We start from the raw sequence: 19,546 nt of genomic DNA, 5'->3' as shown, positions 1-19,546 counted from the left end.
ACTAGTATGAGAGGTGTTCAGAGTGAAACCAATTAAGCAATGTAGCCTGCTGACTTCAGAGAATGTGGTTGAGGCTGCTTTGAGATCTCCGTTCTTCCATTACCTCCCCAAAAAGCTACAAAGAACACTGTCCCTACCTGTTCCTCAACCTTCCAAGAAGATATTTCATCAAACATAACATTTAATTTCCAGCTCTGTCTTTCAAAAGGAAATTGGATGATGATGAGTCACGGAGCGAGTCCGAGAGAGAGAGAGAGTGATGGGATGACCAGCTGAAATCTCTCCTATGAGGATGAGTGTTAGCCATTGGCAGTCAGTCAGTTATGAGACCTCAGCTGGGATAGGGCTCTGGCTGAGGAACCTTGGAGGCTCAAGTTCCACACAGGAAATTTGAAAGAAGAAAATATGAAAAAACATGCAAGGCTCAGCTCCCCTTTGAAGCACTTTTGGCAATTGAAACCCAATAAATGCAAATTACAGATCGGCTGGAAAAAAGACAATGTCTTGAAATGCAGAAACAAAGCAGAGAGATAGTGTTGCATGGCATGAATATGCTGAATGAGAAGCTGGGTGAAAATCCTGGAGGATTCAACCCATTAAAGATAAAAAAAATATCAGGCAGAAGTACAAAGTAGCATGGCACAGTTAAAATCTCTTCAATACTGATCTAGCTATAAAACTACTTCTGACTGCACCTTTCAGAAAATGTATAGATATGAGGAAAAATCCCTCCTGACTCATACACTTACTCATGACAAAAATGTTTAAATTTGTACTATAGTATCCTAATTCCATCACAAATAATATTACATAAAATAAACATTTATTCGGGCACACCAAAACTTCTTCATGCCCAAAGATTTATGATCCACTTACAGAATTATATGCAATACTAAAGACACAATGCAGAGTAGAGGTCGACAGAATGCAGAGTAGAGGTCGACCGATTAATCGGCATGGCCGATTAATTATGGCCCATTTCAAGTTTTCATAACAAATCGGTATTACGCCGATTACATTGCAATCCACGAGGAGACTGCGTAACAGGCTGACCACATGTTATGCGAGTGCAGCAAGGAGCCAAGGTAAGTTGCTAGCTAGCACTAAACTTCTCATAAAAAACAATCAATATTAACATAATCACTAGTTAACTATAAATGGTTGTCCTGCGTTGCATATAATCAATGCGGTGCCTGTTAATTTATCATCGAATCACTGCCTACTTCACCAAACGTGTGATGATTTAACAAAAGCGCATTCGCGTCAGGGTATATGCAGTAGTTTGTGCCGCCTGGCTTGTTGCGAACTGTGTGAAAACCATTTCTTCCTAACAAAGACTGTAATTAATTGGCCAGAATTGTACATAATTATGACATAACATTGAAGGTTGTGCAATGTAACAGCAATATTTAGACTTAGGGATACAACCCGTTAGATAAAATACGGAACGGTTCCGTATTTCACTGAAAGAAAAAACATTTTGTTTTTGAAATGATAGTTTGCGGATTTGACCATATTAATGACCTAAGGCTTGTATTTCTGTGTGTTTATTATATTAAGTCTATGATTTGATAGAGCAGTCTGACTGAGCGGTGGTAGGCAGCAGCAGGCTCTTTCCTGCGTTTGCCAGCAGCTCTTCCCGATGCTTGTAGCACAGCACTGTTTATGACTTCAAGCCTATCAACTCACGAGATTGGGCTGGCAATACTATAGTGCCTATAAGAACATCCAATAGTCAAAGGTATATGAAATACAAATGGTTTAGAAATAGTCAACGCTCCATAATTCCTATAATGACTACAACCTAAAACTTCTTAACTGGGAATATTGCAGACTCATGTTAAAAGGAACCACCAGCTTTCATATGTTCTCATGTTCTGAGCAAGGAACTTAAATGTTAGCTTTCTTACATGGCACATATTGCACTTTTACTTTCTTCTCCAACACTGTTTTTGCATTATTTAAACCAAATTGAACATATTTCATTATTTAATTGAGACTAAATTGATTTTATTTATGTATTAAGTTAAAATAAGTGTTCATTCAGTATTGTTGTAATTGTCATTATTACAAAAATACATATTTGTAAAAATTATTTAAAAATAAAAAATACAACAAAAAATAATTATAAAAAAATTAACATTTGGCCGATTAATCGGTATCAGCGTTGAAAAATCATAATCGGTCAACCTCTAATGCAGAGGTCCAGATAAGCATCGTCTTAAATCCTGCTCAACCACATGGTCAGAGTGATTATTAGATTATGGCAAAACAACTTGTTTATTGAGTTCAACAGCGACCATAACATTACAGTTTAAGAGGCCACAAACAAGACAAAATAATTATCTGATTAAACATTTGATGCATTCCAGGTTATTTCATTCAATGAGAACTTTTCAAAGACCGAGTTGAAATACTACTAGTCACTAGGGTTTGTGAATCCATTGGCAGAGTGGCCGTCAAATCCCTGTCCAGTGCTCCAGACAGTGTGTTCTGTTACAGCTGTTACAATAGGCCCGACAAAACATACCCACCTAACAAGCAGCAACATTTCCACTTTATGTAATGCCTTGTTTTGCTGTCATACTGGCCGGCAACATCATTATATTTTAGAGGGGGTGATGAATCTTTTCATCACTAAACAATTAAAAAACAACTCTACAAAATGTACCAGTATGAAAACTCAGATGGAACAACTTCAGCTTTCAGAACGGATGTATTATTCTGACAGAACGCTTGGCCAAAGCCACCAAATACAATGCAATTTTAACTTTAACTATAAATGGCAGAAAGAACCACAACGTTACAATAGCAGGAATGTGCCCGGATTGACAGCTCAAGAAACAAGAAACTGACATTCCAATTATTCCACAATGACGACTGACATTACTAGTGTCACAGAAAAGGTTGAGAAAAAAATTGCCTGGCAAAAAAATGAAAAAGCCTTAGCTCAGAAATGAGAAACATTTAAGCCACACGAAAGCCATTATATCACACCCAGATACACTAGTTGTCCCATTGTTCCCTAAACCTCAGTGCATGTGGAACCCTGCAGGTAAGAAGAGCTGTGGTGCTGCCACAACTATGAGAGGAGTTCTCTGCCAACTGCAGCCAGTGCTATCAGAGCAGCAATCAAAGTTAGACAGTCTGTAAAGTCAGACCATTCCTCTGAGATGGGCACGAATCAGTCTGATTCTCTACGGTTAGTTAAGTTATTTATTCGAGCACACCAAAGCTTCTTTGTGCCCAAAGATTTAGGATACACTCAGAATTATTTGCAATGCTAAAGACACAATGCAGAGGTCCAGATCAAGCATTGGTTTAAAACCTGCTACACCAGTGGTAATTAGCTTCTGGCAACAACAACAACAAAAAACTTGTTTTTGTTGAGCCCAGAGACCAAAACATTCCAATTTAAGAGGCTGCAAACAAGACAAAATACTTATCTGAATGAAATGTTGATTAAACTCACTGGGTTTTCTCTGAATGCCCTAAAGAAAACTACAGTTTTAACAGCATAACACTTTCAAGGGGGAAAAAAGCTGTAAGATATGCAGCTCACCTTTGAGCTTCAGACTAATGTTGTTGTTGTGATTCTGATGCAGTCCGATCTGATGCGGAGGCAGCACACACGCAGACAGAGGTGTGCACCTTCCCCAAGCCTCCCTTTAACGTTCACAGACATGCATGGCTCAAAGTACACCCACCCCTAGTGACCTCATCTGGGCACTCAACCGTTCAGCCGGAGTTTAATGTCAGTATAAAAACCATACACCGTGGAATAACAAAAGCTCAACTACTTTACTGTTCGCAGCAGAAAGTGGGAAACCAGCCATTTTGCTGCCAGTTCTCATAAGTGTTAGCAGCGTAAATGATATCATACGTCAAAAGGTTTGGCAGCAAATATTATAAAGCTGCACAAGTGTTAACAGATAGATGTGAATCAAAATCAGCAAGTAGTCATACATTTCATAACTGCTTGAAATTATCTATAAGGGTTACCAAAGGCCAAATGGAAAACACATCACATTCTAGGGTGATAATTTCACAAAGTGTAAGTCAAACTGCAGATGGGGGTGGTGATGCTGCTATTGCCCTTGACAGGAGATAACATTGGCAAACCACAGAGCAGTGCCCAAGGTTAGAATCCTTCAGCATTTTCCCTGCCAGAGGTGTCAGATCTCCCTACTAGCAATCAAAACATGGCCACTGGCTCTGGAGTTGAGGAATGGCTAGAAAGTCAAGTAATCTTAAACAGGAACAAACTTTCACAGAGCCCAGTGGTTATTTGCACAATTTGCATTTTTCCGATAGGAAAAATGGAACTCCAAGGGGACTGCTGTGCTCTGACACACACTAACACGGAGACATGATAGGGACACTTAGAGGTGATAATCACTTGAATACCTGATGAAAACAATACATTTGTATCACAGAGTATCCAGGTCCTAAGGTTAACATTTACAGCATACTACAATATCCTGTCTTGTCTTGAGCTCCTTTAACACTCCACTGTATGTTGCTTGCAGATAATGAATATTCTCTGCCATAAGTGTTAAATTACCATGAAAAATGATTAATCATATACATTAGCAAAGCTACAGTAATAGCGTTTACTCCACCGAATAGATCCTTCTTCAAATCCTAAGGAGCCGAGCTACAATTCAAATGAAAAAGTATTTCAAGAGGTCTTTCTTAAAGTTGGTCGCAAAACAGTGAATATCTCCTCTTTTGGCCGTTATACCAGTGAGTCAACATGCCCAGTTAGGCTATAAAATAAAACTTCTGCTCGTGGCCCAAAAAGTTCCCACGTTTCACTAAACCATTCAAGTTTCATATTTTATGACAACAATTGTGGATCATAGCAGAAATGGCTTATTATTGCTAAAAAAAAAACGAGAACTTACCACAAATGTCCTTGACAACTGCATACAGCTGGGCGATAAACTTCGAATACAAGACGTTCCTTGAATCGTCTCCCGCTGGTATTTCAGTAAAGTAACACTGTATCGCGTTATCAGCTACATCTACTTGATACAATGTAGCCTCCTGCGATTCTGCGGCGCTCAGAGCACGCGCTCTTTCACACAATATTTCCCGTGTCTAATCCCAGCCTTCTGTTTCTCTGATCTTTCCGATTTGGACGGTAATCGGAATATAATTTCAAACAAACCCACTCCACAGAACAACAACAACCGGGATCAAAATCGACGGCGTCATGTTTCAGCTAACGTTACAGCCAGGCTCGTAATGCCATTTTGGCGGACACAGTTACAGCCCGAGTGTCTCCGTTGATAGGGACAAGGCAATACCGATGACAGGCAAAGCACACTCCTCGCACTAAGCAACTAGTCTGGCCTCTTCCAGGAACGAAGGCACACCAGTACAAAACTCCCCATGAGCGCCTCAATTATCAGGAAACTTTCCAATGCCTTAAGAGGGTTTATTCTGTAGGCTTACCAGTTCCTGTTAACATTACGCATGATCCCCTGTCTTCTTCGATATACTAATTAATCGAATATAGTCTTACAACTACCATACTACATTGTTAATGGTTACAAAAAAAACTAAAAAAAATGATTGTATGAACCCTCTCAAAACAGCTGAGGGGTCCACATCACATAGCCCCTCAGGAAATACGTCATGGCGAACGAGGGCAAGGAGAAAATGCACATGATTTGGACACACCTACTGCTCAAGAGTAATATACACAGTAGTATAGCGCCATCTGCTGGAATAACCTATAAAAAAATATTGTCTGCACAGTGTTAGTAATTGTTTTTTAGGGGGGGTGCAAAGACCAGATGTTTTCATTTTGATGAGCATCAGATATGCATCATAATATAGCCTATATGCATAACATTATGGTTTAGGTTTTAAATAATAGCGCCCTCACTCACAACCCTAAAACAAACAGTAATGTGCACCACTACAAATTCGTTTTCAAAAGCTCTGAGCTGAGGAGCCTTTCAAGAACTCAAACGAAGCAAACCCTTCCACCCCAGCCTTTTAAATTGCCTTTGCCCAGACAAGTGAGGATGGAAAACCCACCTGGCTCTGTTGAAGTATATTGATGCTCACTGCCATTTAATGGCTGCAAAAGGATGGAGCGTGTAATCATGCACACGCTGTTGAATAGCCTACCGCGTGACATGCAGGCCGCACCATTGGTGCAAACTGTAGCCTAATTACGCCTGCCTACTCAGCCAATCAACGACATTATTATACTTTTCAATCTGGTCACTTTCCTTGGCTTGTCTGATCCAAGGCTAAATGCAATTGCAACCCTGTTAGTAAATAGATTGAAAATTAATTTTGAAAAGTGTTTTAATCTTCCACCGAACATTGGTCAGTGGTCGACTCAAATAAAAGTTTAGCTAAAACCTTTAGGAATAATACCTCCATCTTGCGGCTGGTTGGACTACTGGCAGTGGTTACGTTCAGCGCGCCCCGTGATCAGTTGTGTTCTAGAATGTTAAATGAAATATCCCATTTCTTTAGTGTTAAACTTATCAAACATTTACATTTACATTTTACATTTACATTTTAGTCATTTAGCAGACGCTCTTATCCAGAGCGACTTACAGTAGTGAATGCATACATTTCATAGATAGTTTTTTTTCCCGTACTGGGAAAAAAATGACACACAGTTCCTCAGCACTGGAACATTTTGGAATCACAGTCATGAAACCCCCCTTAAACATATGACACAATGTTCTCACTACAACTGAGGACTCTTACAGTGGTGGACTTTATGTTAATAAATAGGTCTCAAATCAAAGTATATTTGTCACGTGCGCCGAATGCAACAGACCTTAGAGTGAAATGCTTCCTTACAGGCTCTAACCAATAGTGCGAAAAGAAGGTATGTGTGTGTGTGTGTGTGTGTGTGTGTGTGTAGGTAAGTAAAGAAATAAAACAACAGTAAAAATACATTTGAAAATAAGAGTAGCAAGGCTATATAAAGACATCGGTTAGTCAGGCTTAAGAGTTGTGAACTACAAATATGGCGCCATTTTGTAGTTTTCTTCCTAACTTTATCCCTAGCTCAGTTGATCTGCTTTATCAATGGTGCAACATTCAACCCCTCCAAAATGCCTTAATTCATCTGATGCATCCCTCACGCAGATCCACTGACGTCCGAATCACTATTTCAATTTGTCTACAGACTCAATAGTATTTGCATTTCAAAATGCAATATTCTCATAATTCTTTCTCATTAAGGGACATTCACTAAGAGGATTTGTTCAGACCAATATGCTGCTCTAACATTTTAACACTGAGCCATGTGACTATACAGTAGCCTACATCTATAGTCTACTGTAAAATCATATGCTGCTTTAGGCTAAATACTATAGTTTTCTGTGTGTTTCAATAGGACAAATGGAAAGAGGTCCTACTGTATTCTAGATGGTGGTGTAGTGTATCTACAATGTGACCTCCCTAAATAATGGTGGTGTAGAGTATCTACAATGTGACCTCCCTAAATAATGGTGGTGTAGAGTATCTACAATGTGACCTCCTTAAATAATGGTGGTGTAGTGTATCTACAATGTGACCTCCCTAAATAATGGTGGTGTAGAGTATCTACAATGTGACCTCCCTAAATAATGCACAAGTTACATTTTAACTTCATTCAAGAGGAGAGAATGTAGGAGACTAATAAAGCAGGTAGAGGACCATTTTATGGTACTGAAACCTAAAGCGGCAACTGCAGCGCAATCAATAGGAGGTGAACAGCACCTGGTGCTGAAAATATAGCAGCACAATCAATAGGAGGTGAACAGCACCTGGTGCTGAAAATATAGCAGCACAATCAATAGGAGGTGAACAGCACCTGGTGCTGAAAATATAGCAGCACAATCAATAGGAGGTGAACAGCACCTGGTGCTGAAAATATAGCAGCACAATCAATAGGAGGTGAACAGCACCTGGTGCTGAAAATATAGCAGCACAATCAATAGGAGGTGAACAGCACCTGGTGCTGATAATATAGCAGCACAATCAATAGGAGGTGAACAGCGCCTGGTGCTGAAAATATAGCAGCACAATCAATAGGTGAACAGCGCCTGGTGCTGATAATATAGCAGCACAATCAATAGGAGGTGAACAGCGCCTGCTGCTGATAATATAGCAGCACAATCAATAGGAGGTGAACAGCGCCTGCTGCTGATAATATAGCAGCACAATCAATAGGAGGTGAACAGCGCCTGGTGCTGATAATATAGCAGCACAATCAATAGGAGGTGAACAGCGCCTGGTGCTGAAAATATAGCAGCACAATCAATAGGAGGTGAACAGCGCCTGGTGCTGAAAATATAGCAGCACAATCAATAGGAGGTGAACAGCGCCTGGTGCTGAAAATATAGCAGCACAATCAATAGGAGGTGAACAGCGCCTGGTGCTGATAATATAGCTAACTTGTTATGCAAGTGGCGCCAATCAACAGGTGGAGAAAATTACATCAGTCGAGTAATGCCTATTTAAAAACACTTTTTCAACATTTCAAGATAGCAGTTAGTTCAGTTTGATCTTATTAAAGACAGCTGTATCATTTTTTTATTCATTTTGACATATTGTTTGGGACCACTTTTTTTGCTCTGTTTGAAGGCTGTCAGCTTCTTCTCAGGAAGAGAATCCCTTAGCCTTTCGACTAATTTTGGGTTAGTTGGACTAATTTTGGGTTAGTTCTCTCAAGAAGAACTAACCCATCTCAACATGACAGAAAGTAAGACAGGGAAACCCATCTCAACATGACAGAAAGTAAGACAGGAGAACCTATTTCAACATGACAGAGAGTAAGACAGGAGTCCCTGACCTTATCTTCTCTCAAGAAGATGTCTGGTAGGCCCATTTAAATACCTTTTTTGGACATTTCAAGATAGCAGATGTTTGAGTTGGGTCTATTAACACAGCTGTGAGTTGTTATTTTTTTAATTTTTTTAATTTTTGACAAAATGAGCACTCCTGGAAGTGACAGATTTTGACTCATATTGAGTGATAAGACTGAGCTATTTAAAAACACTTTTTCAACATTTCAAGATAGCAGTTAGTTCAGTTTGATCTTATTAAAGACAGCTGTATATTATTTTTTTTGACCCAAAAATATTCTATGTTCATGCCCACTTTTTTTGCACTATGTTTGAAGGCTGTAAACTTCTTGTCAGGAGGAGAATCACTTAGCCTTTCAACTAATTTTGGGTTAGTTCTTTTATCGTTAGTTCTTTTATTCTTTTACGTTTTTTATCCGGCCGTGTAAATACTGCCCCCCAGCCCCAACAGGTCAACCCGTGCCGCCCCACTTGCATGGTTTCAGGATCTGGAGGTAGGACCCCTCCACTAATCCCGTGTGGTAAATAATGATCGACTCGTTCTGGTCCACTTCCTGACCCGAATGGTAACCGAGTAGCTGATTGATAGGACGTGCCCCATTGCTTCTCCCTCCTCTCTCGGACTCTGTTATCCTGTTTAGGATAGGGGGCACTATTTTCACTGCCGGACAAAAAAACTTACCCGATTTAATCGGGTTATTACTCCTGCCCAGACACTAGAATATGCACATAACTGTTTGATTTGGATAGAAAACACCCCAAAGTCTCCAAAAGTGTTTGAATGGTGTCCGCGAGCACAACAGAACTCATACGGCAGGCCAAAACCCGAGAAGATTCTAAACAGGAAGTGCCCTCTCTGACCATTTCTTGGCCTTCTATAACCTCTTTATCAAAAACAGAGGATCTCTGCTGTAACGTGACATTTTCTAAGGCTCCCATAGGCTCTCAGAAGGCGCCAGAACGTTGAATGATGACTCTGCAGTCCCTGGCTGAAAAACAGTAGCGCATTTGGATAGTGGTCGATCTGAGAACAATGAAACGGGTGCGCGTGTGCACGTGAAGAGTCCATTTTACATTACAAACCAATGTGAAGGTGTCATTTCCGGTCACAACTTGCAGACTTGTTTACGTGCTGCTATGCGTTTTGTTGCTAACCTTACGGTTTTTACTTTTTAATTACCGTTTATATTTTTCCCTCACTCAACTTTTTTTTTTTTTTACTCCGGACGCTTTATCTGGACATGGTTCGTCAGGACCTCCAACAGATGAAGCTAAGTAACATTAACATGATGCCTTATAATTGCAGTCGCTGTACTCATAATATACAGGAGAACGATCGTATTACGGTGAGGATAGTTGTGCTGCAAGCCCAGCTTCAGACGCAATCGTTAGGCAAGGGTCATTTCAGTGTAGGAAAGGATGAAACAGCGTCTGTGCCACCAGTAAGTACAGATAGTAGTATACATCCCCTCGCACGGTCCCCGCAGCCGGACAACTTTATCATGGCTTCTGGAGGGAAATGCTGTAGGAATGGTCAACCGGTGTCGCTTATTCAGCCGACAAACTTTCAACCGGTTCTCCCCATTAAGCGAGTCGGAGGCCGAAACTTCTCTGGTCTCTACTCCTCCCGTTGTGGGGTCTGAGACGCCGAAGGCTCCCACCATTAGCTCTGACAAATTGAAAACCCTAGTCATTCGCGACTCCATTACCCGCAGTATTAGACTTAAAACGAATCATCCAGCGATCATACACTGTTTACCAGGGGGCAGGGCTACCGACGTTAATGCTAATCTGAAGATGGTGCTGGCCAAAGCTAAAACTGGCGAGTGTAGAGAGTATAGAGATATTGTTATCCACGTCGGCACCAACGATGTTAGGATGAAACAGTCAGAGGTCACCAAGCGCAACATAGCTTCAGCGTGTAAATCAGCTAGAAAGATGTGTCGGCATCGAGTTATTGTCTCTGGCCCCCTCCCAGTTAGTGGGAGTGATGAGCTCTACAGCAGAGTCTCACAACTCAATCGCTGGTTGAAAACTGTTTTCTGCCCCTCCCAAAAGATAGAATTTGTGGATAATTGGCCCTCTTTCTGGGACTCACCTACAAACAGGACCAAGCCTGGCCTGTTGAGGAGTGACGGACTCCATCCTAGCTGGAGGGGTGATCTCATCTTATCTAGAACATAGACAGGGCTCTAACTCCCCTAGCTCCACAATGAGATAGGGTGCAGGCCAGGCAGCAGGCTGTTAGCCAGCCTGCCAGCTTAGTGGAGTCTGCCACTAGCACAGTCAGTGTAGTCAGCTCAGCTATCCCTATTGAGATAGTGTCTGTGCCTCGACCTAGGTTGGGCAAAACTAAACATGGTGGTGTTCGCCTTAGCAATATCACTAGAATAAAGACCTCCATTCCTGACATTATTGAAAGAGACCATGATACTTCACATCTCGAAATAGGGCTACTTAATGTTAGATCCCTCACTTCAAAGGCAGTTATAGTCAATGAACTAATCACTGATCATAATCTTCATGTGATTGGCCTGACTGAAATATGGCTTAAGCCTGATGAATTTACTGTGTTAAATGAGGCCTCACCTCCTGGTTACACTAGTGCCAATATCCCCCGCGCATCCCTCAAAGGCAGAGGTGTTGCTAACATTTACGATAGCAAATTTCAATTTACAAATAAAAAAATATCTGTGCAGCCTCACTTTTTATAGCTACTGTTTACAGGCCTCCTGGGCCATATACAGCGTTCCTCACTGAGTTCCCAGAATTCCTATCGGACCTTGTAGTCATAGCATATAATATTCTAATTTTTGGTGACTTCACATGGAAAAGTCCACAGACCCACTCCAAAAGGCTTTCGGAGCCATCATCGACTCAGTGGGTTTTGTCCAACGTCTCCGGACCTACTCAATGCCACAGTCCTACTCTGGACCTAGTTTTGTCCCATGGAATAAATGTTGTGGATCTTAATGTTTTTCCTCATAATCCTGGACTATCGGACCACCATTTTATTATGTTTGCAATCGCAACAAATAATCTGCTCAGACCCCAACCAAGGAGCATCAAAAGTTGTGCTATAAATTCTCAGACAACCCAAAGATTCCTTGATGCCCTTCCAGACTCCCTCTGCCTACCCAAGGACGTCAGAGGACAAAAATCAGTTAACCACCTAACTGAGGAACTCAATTTAACCTTGCGCAATACCCTAGATGCAGTTGCACCCCTAAAAACTAAAAACATTTGTCATAAGAAACTAGCTCCCTGGTATACAGAAAATACCTGAGCTCTGAAGAAAGCTTCCAGAAAATTGGAACGGAAATGGCGCCACACCAAACTGGAAGTCTTCCGACTAGCTTGGAAAGACAGTACCGTGCAGTATCGAAGAGCCCTCACTGCTGCTCGATCATCCTATTTTTCCAAATTAATTGAGGAAAATAAGAACAATCCGAAATTTATTTTTGATACTGTCGCAAAGCTAACTAAAAAGCAGCATTCCCCAAGAGAGGATGGCTTTCACTTCAGCAGTAATACATTTATGAACTTCTTTGAGGAAAAGATCATGATCATTAGAAAGCAAATTACGGACTCCTCTTTAAATCTGCGTATTCCTCCAAAGCTCAGTTGTCCTGAGTCTGCACAACTCTGCCAGGACCTAGGATCAAGGGAGATACTAAAGTGTTTTAGTACTATATCTCTTGACACAATGATGAAAATAATCATGGCCTCTAAGCCTTCAAGCTGTATACTGGACCCTATTCCAACTAAACTATTGAAAGAGCTGCTTCCTGTGCTTAGCCCTCCTATGTTGAACATAATAAACGGCTCTCTATCCACCGGATGTGTACCAAATTCACTAAAAGTGGCAGTAATAAAGCCTCTCTTGAAAAAGCCAAACCTTGACCCAGAAAATATAAAAAACTATCGGCCTATATCGAATCTCCCATTCCTCTCAACATTTTTAGAATAAGCTGTTGCGCAGCAACTCACTGCCTTCCTGAAGACAAACAATGTATATGAAATACTTCAGTCTGGTTTTAGACCCCATCATAGCACTGAGACTGCACTTGTGAAGGTGGTAAAGGACCTTTTAATGGCGTCAGACCGAGGCTCTACATCTGTCCTCGTGCTCCTAGACCTTAGTGCTGCTTTTGATACCATCGCTCACCACATTCTTTTGGAGAGATTGGAAACCCAAATTGGTCTACACGGACAAGTTCTGGCCTGGTTTAGATCTTATCTGTCGGAAAGATATCAGTTTGTCTCTGTGAATGGTTTGTCCTCTGACAAATCAACTGTACATTTCGGTGTTCCTCAAGGTTCCGTTTTAGGACCGCTATTGTTTTCACTATATATTTTACCTCTTGGGGATGTCATTCGAAAACATATTGTTAACTTTCACTGCTATGCAGATGACACACAGCTGTACATTTCAATGAAACATGGTGAAGCCCCAAAATTGCCCTCGCTGGAAGCCTGTGTTTCAGACATAAGGAAGTGGATGGCTGCAAACTTTCTACTTTTAAACTCGGACAAAACAGAGATGCTTGTTATAGGTCCCAAGAAACAAAGAGATCTTCTGTTAAATCTGACAATTAATCTTGATGGTTGTACAGTCGTCTCAAATAAAACTGTAAAGGACCTCGGCGTTACTCTGGACCCTGATCTCTCTTTTGACGAACATATCAAGACTGTTTAATTAATCCATGCTTTTGTTACTTCTATGTTAGACTACTGCAATGCTCTACTTTCTGGCTACAAGGATAAAGCACAAAATAAACTTCAGTTAGTGCTAAATATGGCTGCTAGAATCCTGACAAGAACCAAAAAATGTGTGCTAGCCTCCCTACACTGGCTTCCTGTTAAGGCAAGGGCTGATTTCAAGGTTTTACTGCTAACCTACAAAGCATTACATGGGCTTGCTCCTACCTATCTTTCCGATTTGGTCCTGCCGTACATACCTACACGTACGCTACGGTCACAAGACGCAGGCCTCCTAATTGTCCCTAGAATTTCTAAGCAAACAGCTGGAGGCAGGGCTTTCTCCTATAGAGCTCCATTCTTATGGAATGGTCTGCCTACCCATGTGAGAGATGCAGACTCGGTCTCAACCTTTTAAGTCTTTACTGAAGACTCATCTCTTCAGTGGGTCCTATGATTGAGTGTAGTCTGGCCCAGGAGTGTGAAGGTGAACGGAAAGGCTCTGGAGCAACGAACTGCCCTTGCTGTCTCTGCCTGGCCGGTTCCCCTCTCTCCACTGGGATTCTCTGCCTCTAACCCTATTACAGGGGCTGAGTCACTGGCTTATTGGTGTTCTTCCTTGCCATCCCTAGGAGGGGTGCGTCACTTGAGTGGGTTGAGTCACTGACGTGGTCTTCCTGTCTGGGTTGGCTCCCCCTTGGGTTGTGCCGTGGCGGAGATCTTTGTGGGCTATACTCGGCCTTGTCTCAGGATGTTAAGTTGGTGTTTGAAGATATCCCTCTAGTGGTGTGGGGGCTGTACTTTGGCAAAGTGGGTGGGGCTATATCCTGCCTGTTTGGCCCTGTCTGGGGGGTATCATCGGATGGGGTCACAGTGTCTCCTGACCCCTCCTGTCTCAGCCTCCAGTATTTATGCTGCAGTAGTTTGTCGGGGGGCTAGGGTCAGTCTGTTCTATCTGGAGTATTTCTCCTGTCTTATCCGGTGTCCTGTGTCAATTTAAGTATACTCTCTCTAATTCTTTCTTTCTTTCTCTCTCTCAGAGGACCTGAGCCCTAGGACCATGCCTCAGGACTACCTGGCATGATGACTCCTTGTTGTCCCCAGTCCACCTGGCCGTGCTGCTGCTCCAGTTTCAACTGTTCTGCCTGCGGCTATGGAACACTGACCCGTTCACTGTGATTACTATTATTTGACCATGCTGGTCATTTATGAACATTTGAACATCTTGGCCATGTTCTCTTATAATCTCCACCCGGCACAGCCAGAAGAGGCCACCCCTCATAGCCTGGTTCCTCTCAAGGTTTCTTCCTAGGTTTTGGCCTTTCTAGGGAGTTTTTCCTAGCCACTGTGCTTCTACACATGCATTGCTTGCTGTTTGGGGTTTTAGGCTGGGTTTCTGTACAGCACTTTGATATATCAATAAGAAGGGCTATATAAATACATTTGATTTGATCAAACAACCCAACATTTGCTATCCGATGCCAACCAGTCTTGCTAGCTATCTAGGTTAGCAAACCAGCCTGCGTTATTGGATTAATACGTATAGCCATAGTCCTCCTGTCAAGAGGCTAGTTAGGTAATTTAAGGTATGTTGGCCTACCTACCATATGAATCTACTGATGGCGGGACAGTTGGCCTAATATATGACCTAAACACTCATCATAATGTGAAAAGGAAGCTTGCTAACATTACTGTAGACTTTCTGATATGTTATGGTGTTTGAGACAGTTGAATCCCTCATGCGAATGTACTACGGAATTACTATACAAAACCTATGCTTGTTGTAGAAGGTACTATGTAGGGATTGTGTAGTGAATATGTAGGTCATGCACTAATCAAGATACACAAGTAGAGTTCAGTAGGAAAACCATAGTGTTTCAAGTAGTAATCATGTAGAGTTTTACTACTTGATGTTGTTAGTATAAATAAGTAGTCAAAACACTACAGCTTTACTACACAGGCTTTTCATTAGTAATCAGGTAGAGCTTTTACAACTTGATGTTGGTAGTAAATAAGTATCACAACACTACAGCCAGACTACACTGGCTTTTCGCGATCGCAGAAGAAGACATAACAGGAAGTATTTGGTTGTTGTTAGATAGCTACTGTTTTTGACAATCCCTAATGTAATCATCTTCCATCCTTCGTCATCCTGGCTTTTATAACCCTTATGCTGGTACCATCTGTATATTATCTTTCCATCTTGATTTATGAATACGTTCATGTCGTTGTTTAGCCGTGTATTTAACTTTTATCCACATCAAAAAGATTGCTAGCCAAAACGGTTTTAGCCGTTGTCATAGAGATGTAATAGCTTTTAGCCTAGCTCTATGCTAGCACCATTGAAATGTAGCTACAGTATATAGCCTCATGATACCTAATAAGTGCATTTGTATGCAAATGTACAGTATTTTCATATTGGTATACTTACCCATTCGTCTTACCTCTTTTGACATGTTGCCAAGGAGGCCCTCGACATAAAAAGACTGGAGGCCATTGTTGGTAAGATTAACATTGTTTATCAAATGTTTTTCTTTGTTGTCTTATGTGACCTATGTTAGCAGATTATTAATAATGGCATTAATTGGATTACCACACAATGCCTACATACTACTGCTGCATATCTTTATTTTCTAAAAGTTACGTGGTGCAGAAATGTGACTGCAACAAAAAAGAGGATCTGAAGATAGTTAAGTCAAAGACCTCAAAGGGTTTAACAAAAAAGTGTAAATATGTAATTAATGTAATAATAATAAAAAGTGCAATAACGTGCACTAGTCTAGTAGTGACAGTAGTGATTTTGAATAGATTTCAATAGTAATTCAAAAGGGTTTATGTAGTAAATGAAAAAGGATCAGGAGTAATTCAGTAGTGACACAACACACTCGGATGGCACTGGCAGTAGTAATTAAATAGGAATGAATAGGCATACAGTAGTAATGTGTAGGCGTTGTGTAGTAATCCAATAGTGAACATGTAGGAATTGTGTGGGTATGCGTAGATTTTAAGTAGTAGATACCCAAAAGCTCAGTAGCTGCACAGTAGTCATTAAGGGAGATTTATGTAGTGATTTGAGTAGGAAATATGTAGTGTTCACCAGTAGTGAAACATCCCAATGTATCACTCATTCCTACCGGTACTTAAATAACTACATAAATCACTACTGGTTTACTACACATCTCAATAGCAATCAAGTAGTAAAACCAGTAGGTTTAGTGTAGATCTTGAGTAGTAGGGATGAGTAGTAATTCAGTAGTACTTTTCATGAGGGATCAAGGGGACAGCAGCTAGTATCAGTAACACACTCTCATGTTTCACAGGGAAAATGGCAAGCAGTTTCTTCAAGCTGTTGTCCTCTCGGAAGTGCAACATAGGAGTCCTGTCTCTTAGTGGAGTATGGTCATTTGCTACAGCAGGATTTTTTTCTGAACAGAGAGCATGTCACCACAGGAGCTCAAATCAGGAGGCTGTACCCTGCCAGGTAATCCAGTTATCCCAGACAGACAGTGACAGAGCCCAGTGTCTACATTCTCCAACACTTATTCATTCGTTAAGGGTGTGCTATCATTGCACCCCCTTTTTGTCTGTACTTATTTCAATAGTGTTACCAACCTTCAATTTCTCGAGTTCTCTGATTTACGCAAACACATCCGCTGCAAGGCCAGTCACATCATAACTTCCCTCTATGCCAAGCTGTGTGCCTATGGACAATGTTATCCAGACAGGATTGGACAACCCTGGGCACCCCTTCATAAAGACTGTTGGCATGGTAGCCAGAGACGAGGAGTCCTATCGGGATGGATCACAACGGCCTGTGTGGTCTGCGTCTTTTCACAGTGAATTGGTATGCCTACTACCTATCTTGCTGGAACTTCAGTGTATTTTTTAAATCTAATGGCAGTCACTGTGAAATAGATTTTCTAAAGCTACTACACATATTGGAGCGTCACCCATTCCTTATAAATGTGTTATACAGATAAAACCTAGATGAAAGGGGATCAACTGCAGCTTTTAATTCTGCCTTGAAGTGAGGGAAAGTGCTCTGCAGACTCTTAATAGCAGAGTCTCCCAATATTCCACCTTTTTGTGTGTAGAGAGGAGAAGTATTGAAAGGAAAGAATAACAGAAGCCCTTGCTTTGTGATCGCTGTTGGTTACGAAAGTTTCATTTATTTAAGGCCATACATTTATACACAATCTCTCCCCACAGACCTGGATGCCAGCAAGGTACAGAATGATGGGAATGTCCATGGATATAAGTATAGAAATGTCATTGCTTCAACCACCCTGGTACCAGACCTACATATCTACATTCTAAACTGTTCAAGTGAGCCAGTACTTACCATAGTCCGGGCAGGTCAGTTTGATGAGCGCTACATGTCAACGTCACATGGACGTGTCTGAGCATCTGAGCCTGCCCTCTGCCTGTTGCTGGGCGGAGTGCCGGGAGGTGGAGCTGGGGGTGGACACCCTCAACAGCCTGCAAGGGGAACTCAAGGGACAGTACAGATGACTGACCAGGAGCAGCAGCTGCTCATTGATGTGAGAAAAACACAGTCTGCACCACACACTGCGTTGGAAAATTGTTTTTATTTGTTTCATTTCCTTATTCTATCACAGATGCATAACACTTGTTTTTGGAGTTCACAGGATCACTTCCTGTTTGATATACCAGTGTCCCCGATCTTGACCTGTGCAGGAATGGCCAGGGATTGGCCAGATGCACAGGGCATTTGGTAAGTATAATGGTTGGATAAAAGCAGAACTCTAAAATCAAATCAAATGTATTTATATAGCCCTTCTTACATCAGCTGATATCTCAAAGTGCTGTACAGAAACTCAGCCTAAAACCCCAAACGGCAAGCAATGCAGGTGTAGAAGCACGGTGGCTAGGAAAAACTCCCTAAAACCAAACGATAGAAAGCATTTTAGAAGCGCTGAAACCTATGGAGATAACCCGTTGGTCTTGAAAGGCACAACAACCAGGAGAACTTCCTGTTGTGAATCAACAAGGAGGACCACACCCGGGTCATCTAGATGGAGAGGGCAGCGACATGAAGAGGATGTTTGAGAGGTTCTACAGGGGACTCGAGGTGAGCCCAGCAGAATCAGTGATTGGATTCATTGCCTACACCCACACGTTAACTGTGTCTTAAATGACAAACCTTTCATACTTTGTGTCTTTTTATGAGCTGTTGTTGTCATCACCACCAGGTGGAGAGGTTGATCATGGAGAATGGGAGGGAGTTCATGTGGAGCGAGAGGCTGGGTTACATCCTCACCTGCCACTCCAACCTGGGCACAGGACTCAGGGCAACCTGCCTCGTCTCAGCAAGGTCTGGCCCTTACCACCTCACTCACCTATGGGTTGACACATGAACAGTCGTATGAAGAAACTGTGCTCAGGGGATCCCTGTGCTGAGCTGTCCTTCTCAAATTCCAGGATCCTAAGTTCTCTGTTTTTCTGTTGTTTTTTTACTGGGATGCTCGTTTTCAGAAGATACTGGACAACCTGCTTCTGCAGAAGCGAGGTACGGGCGGCGTGGACGCCGCAGCTGTGAGAACAACCTTTGACATCTCTAACCTGGCCAGACTGGGTGAGTCAGAGGTAAGACACTGCATCACTACACCACAGAATAGAATGCACAAGTGACAATCATAATATTCAGCTTTAATAGGCAGTTGTAGAGTGTTGAAAGAGAATGCTATGTGGGTTTGTGTGTTGTATGTAGGTCCAGCTGGTTCAGAATGTGATTGATGGGGTTAAATACCTGATTGCGTGCGACAAGAGACTGGAGCGAGATCAGGATATCCAAATCCCTGCACCCATCTCACAGTTCAGGTAGAGAGAGACTGGCCTTGCAGATGCCCCGACTTGCGATTTTACATTGACAAACAATATACTTCAATAAAGCTATATAAATCCAAATCATTAACTGTGGTCCTCCAAATACTTTACCTGAATAGCAGCTATAAACTCTTCAGCTATATATCAATACATTCAAATTAAACTTG

At 41.7% G+C, this 19,546-nt stretch overlaps 1 protein-coding gene and 1 pseudogene across 5 annotated transcripts in view; one reads left to right on the top strand and one right to left on the bottom strand.

Annotated features, from left to right (window-relative positions):
* Positions 1 to 6,070, bottom strand: part of LOC106562248 (furin-1) — a 98,344-nt gene extending 92,274 nt beyond the window's left edge. Inside the window, exon 1 of one of the 4 annotated variants that reach the window (XM_014127011.3) lies at positions 6,052 to 6,070. The gene's annotated coding sequence lies outside the window, so the exon portion shown is untranslated. Of the gene's footprint in view, positions 1 to 3,562; positions 3,681 to 4,907; positions 5,636 to 6,051 lie in introns of those variants that run through there. The other 3 variants (XM_014127008.3, XM_014127012.3, XM_014127010.3) reach the window with 3 other exon arrangements.
* Positions 6,071 to 9,823: 3,753 nt separating this feature from the next.
* LOC106562247 (creatine kinase U-type, mitochondrial-like) lies at positions 9,824 to 19,463 on the top strand (annotated as a pseudogene). Its single transcript, XR_014379356.1, has 8 exons — positions 9,824 to 16,034; positions 16,853 to 17,376; positions 17,742 to 18,073; positions 18,182 to 18,267; positions 18,505 to 18,624; positions 18,746 to 18,867; positions 19,029 to 19,128; positions 19,264 to 19,463. The product of XR_014379356.1 is annotated as a creatine kinase U-type, mitochondrial-like (transcript).
* Positions 19,464 to 19,546: the final 83 nt, after the last annotated feature.

Source organism: Salmo salar, chromosome 11 (assembly GCF_965601325.2).
Source record: "Salmo salar chromosome 11, fSalSal1, whole genome shotgun sequence".
NCBI classification, from domain to species: Eukaryota; Metazoa; Chordata; class Actinopteri; order Salmoniformes; family Salmonidae; genus Salmo; species Salmo salar.
Note: the sequence above shows the minus strand (reverse complement) of the source record. Positions and strands in the feature narration are given on the sequence as shown.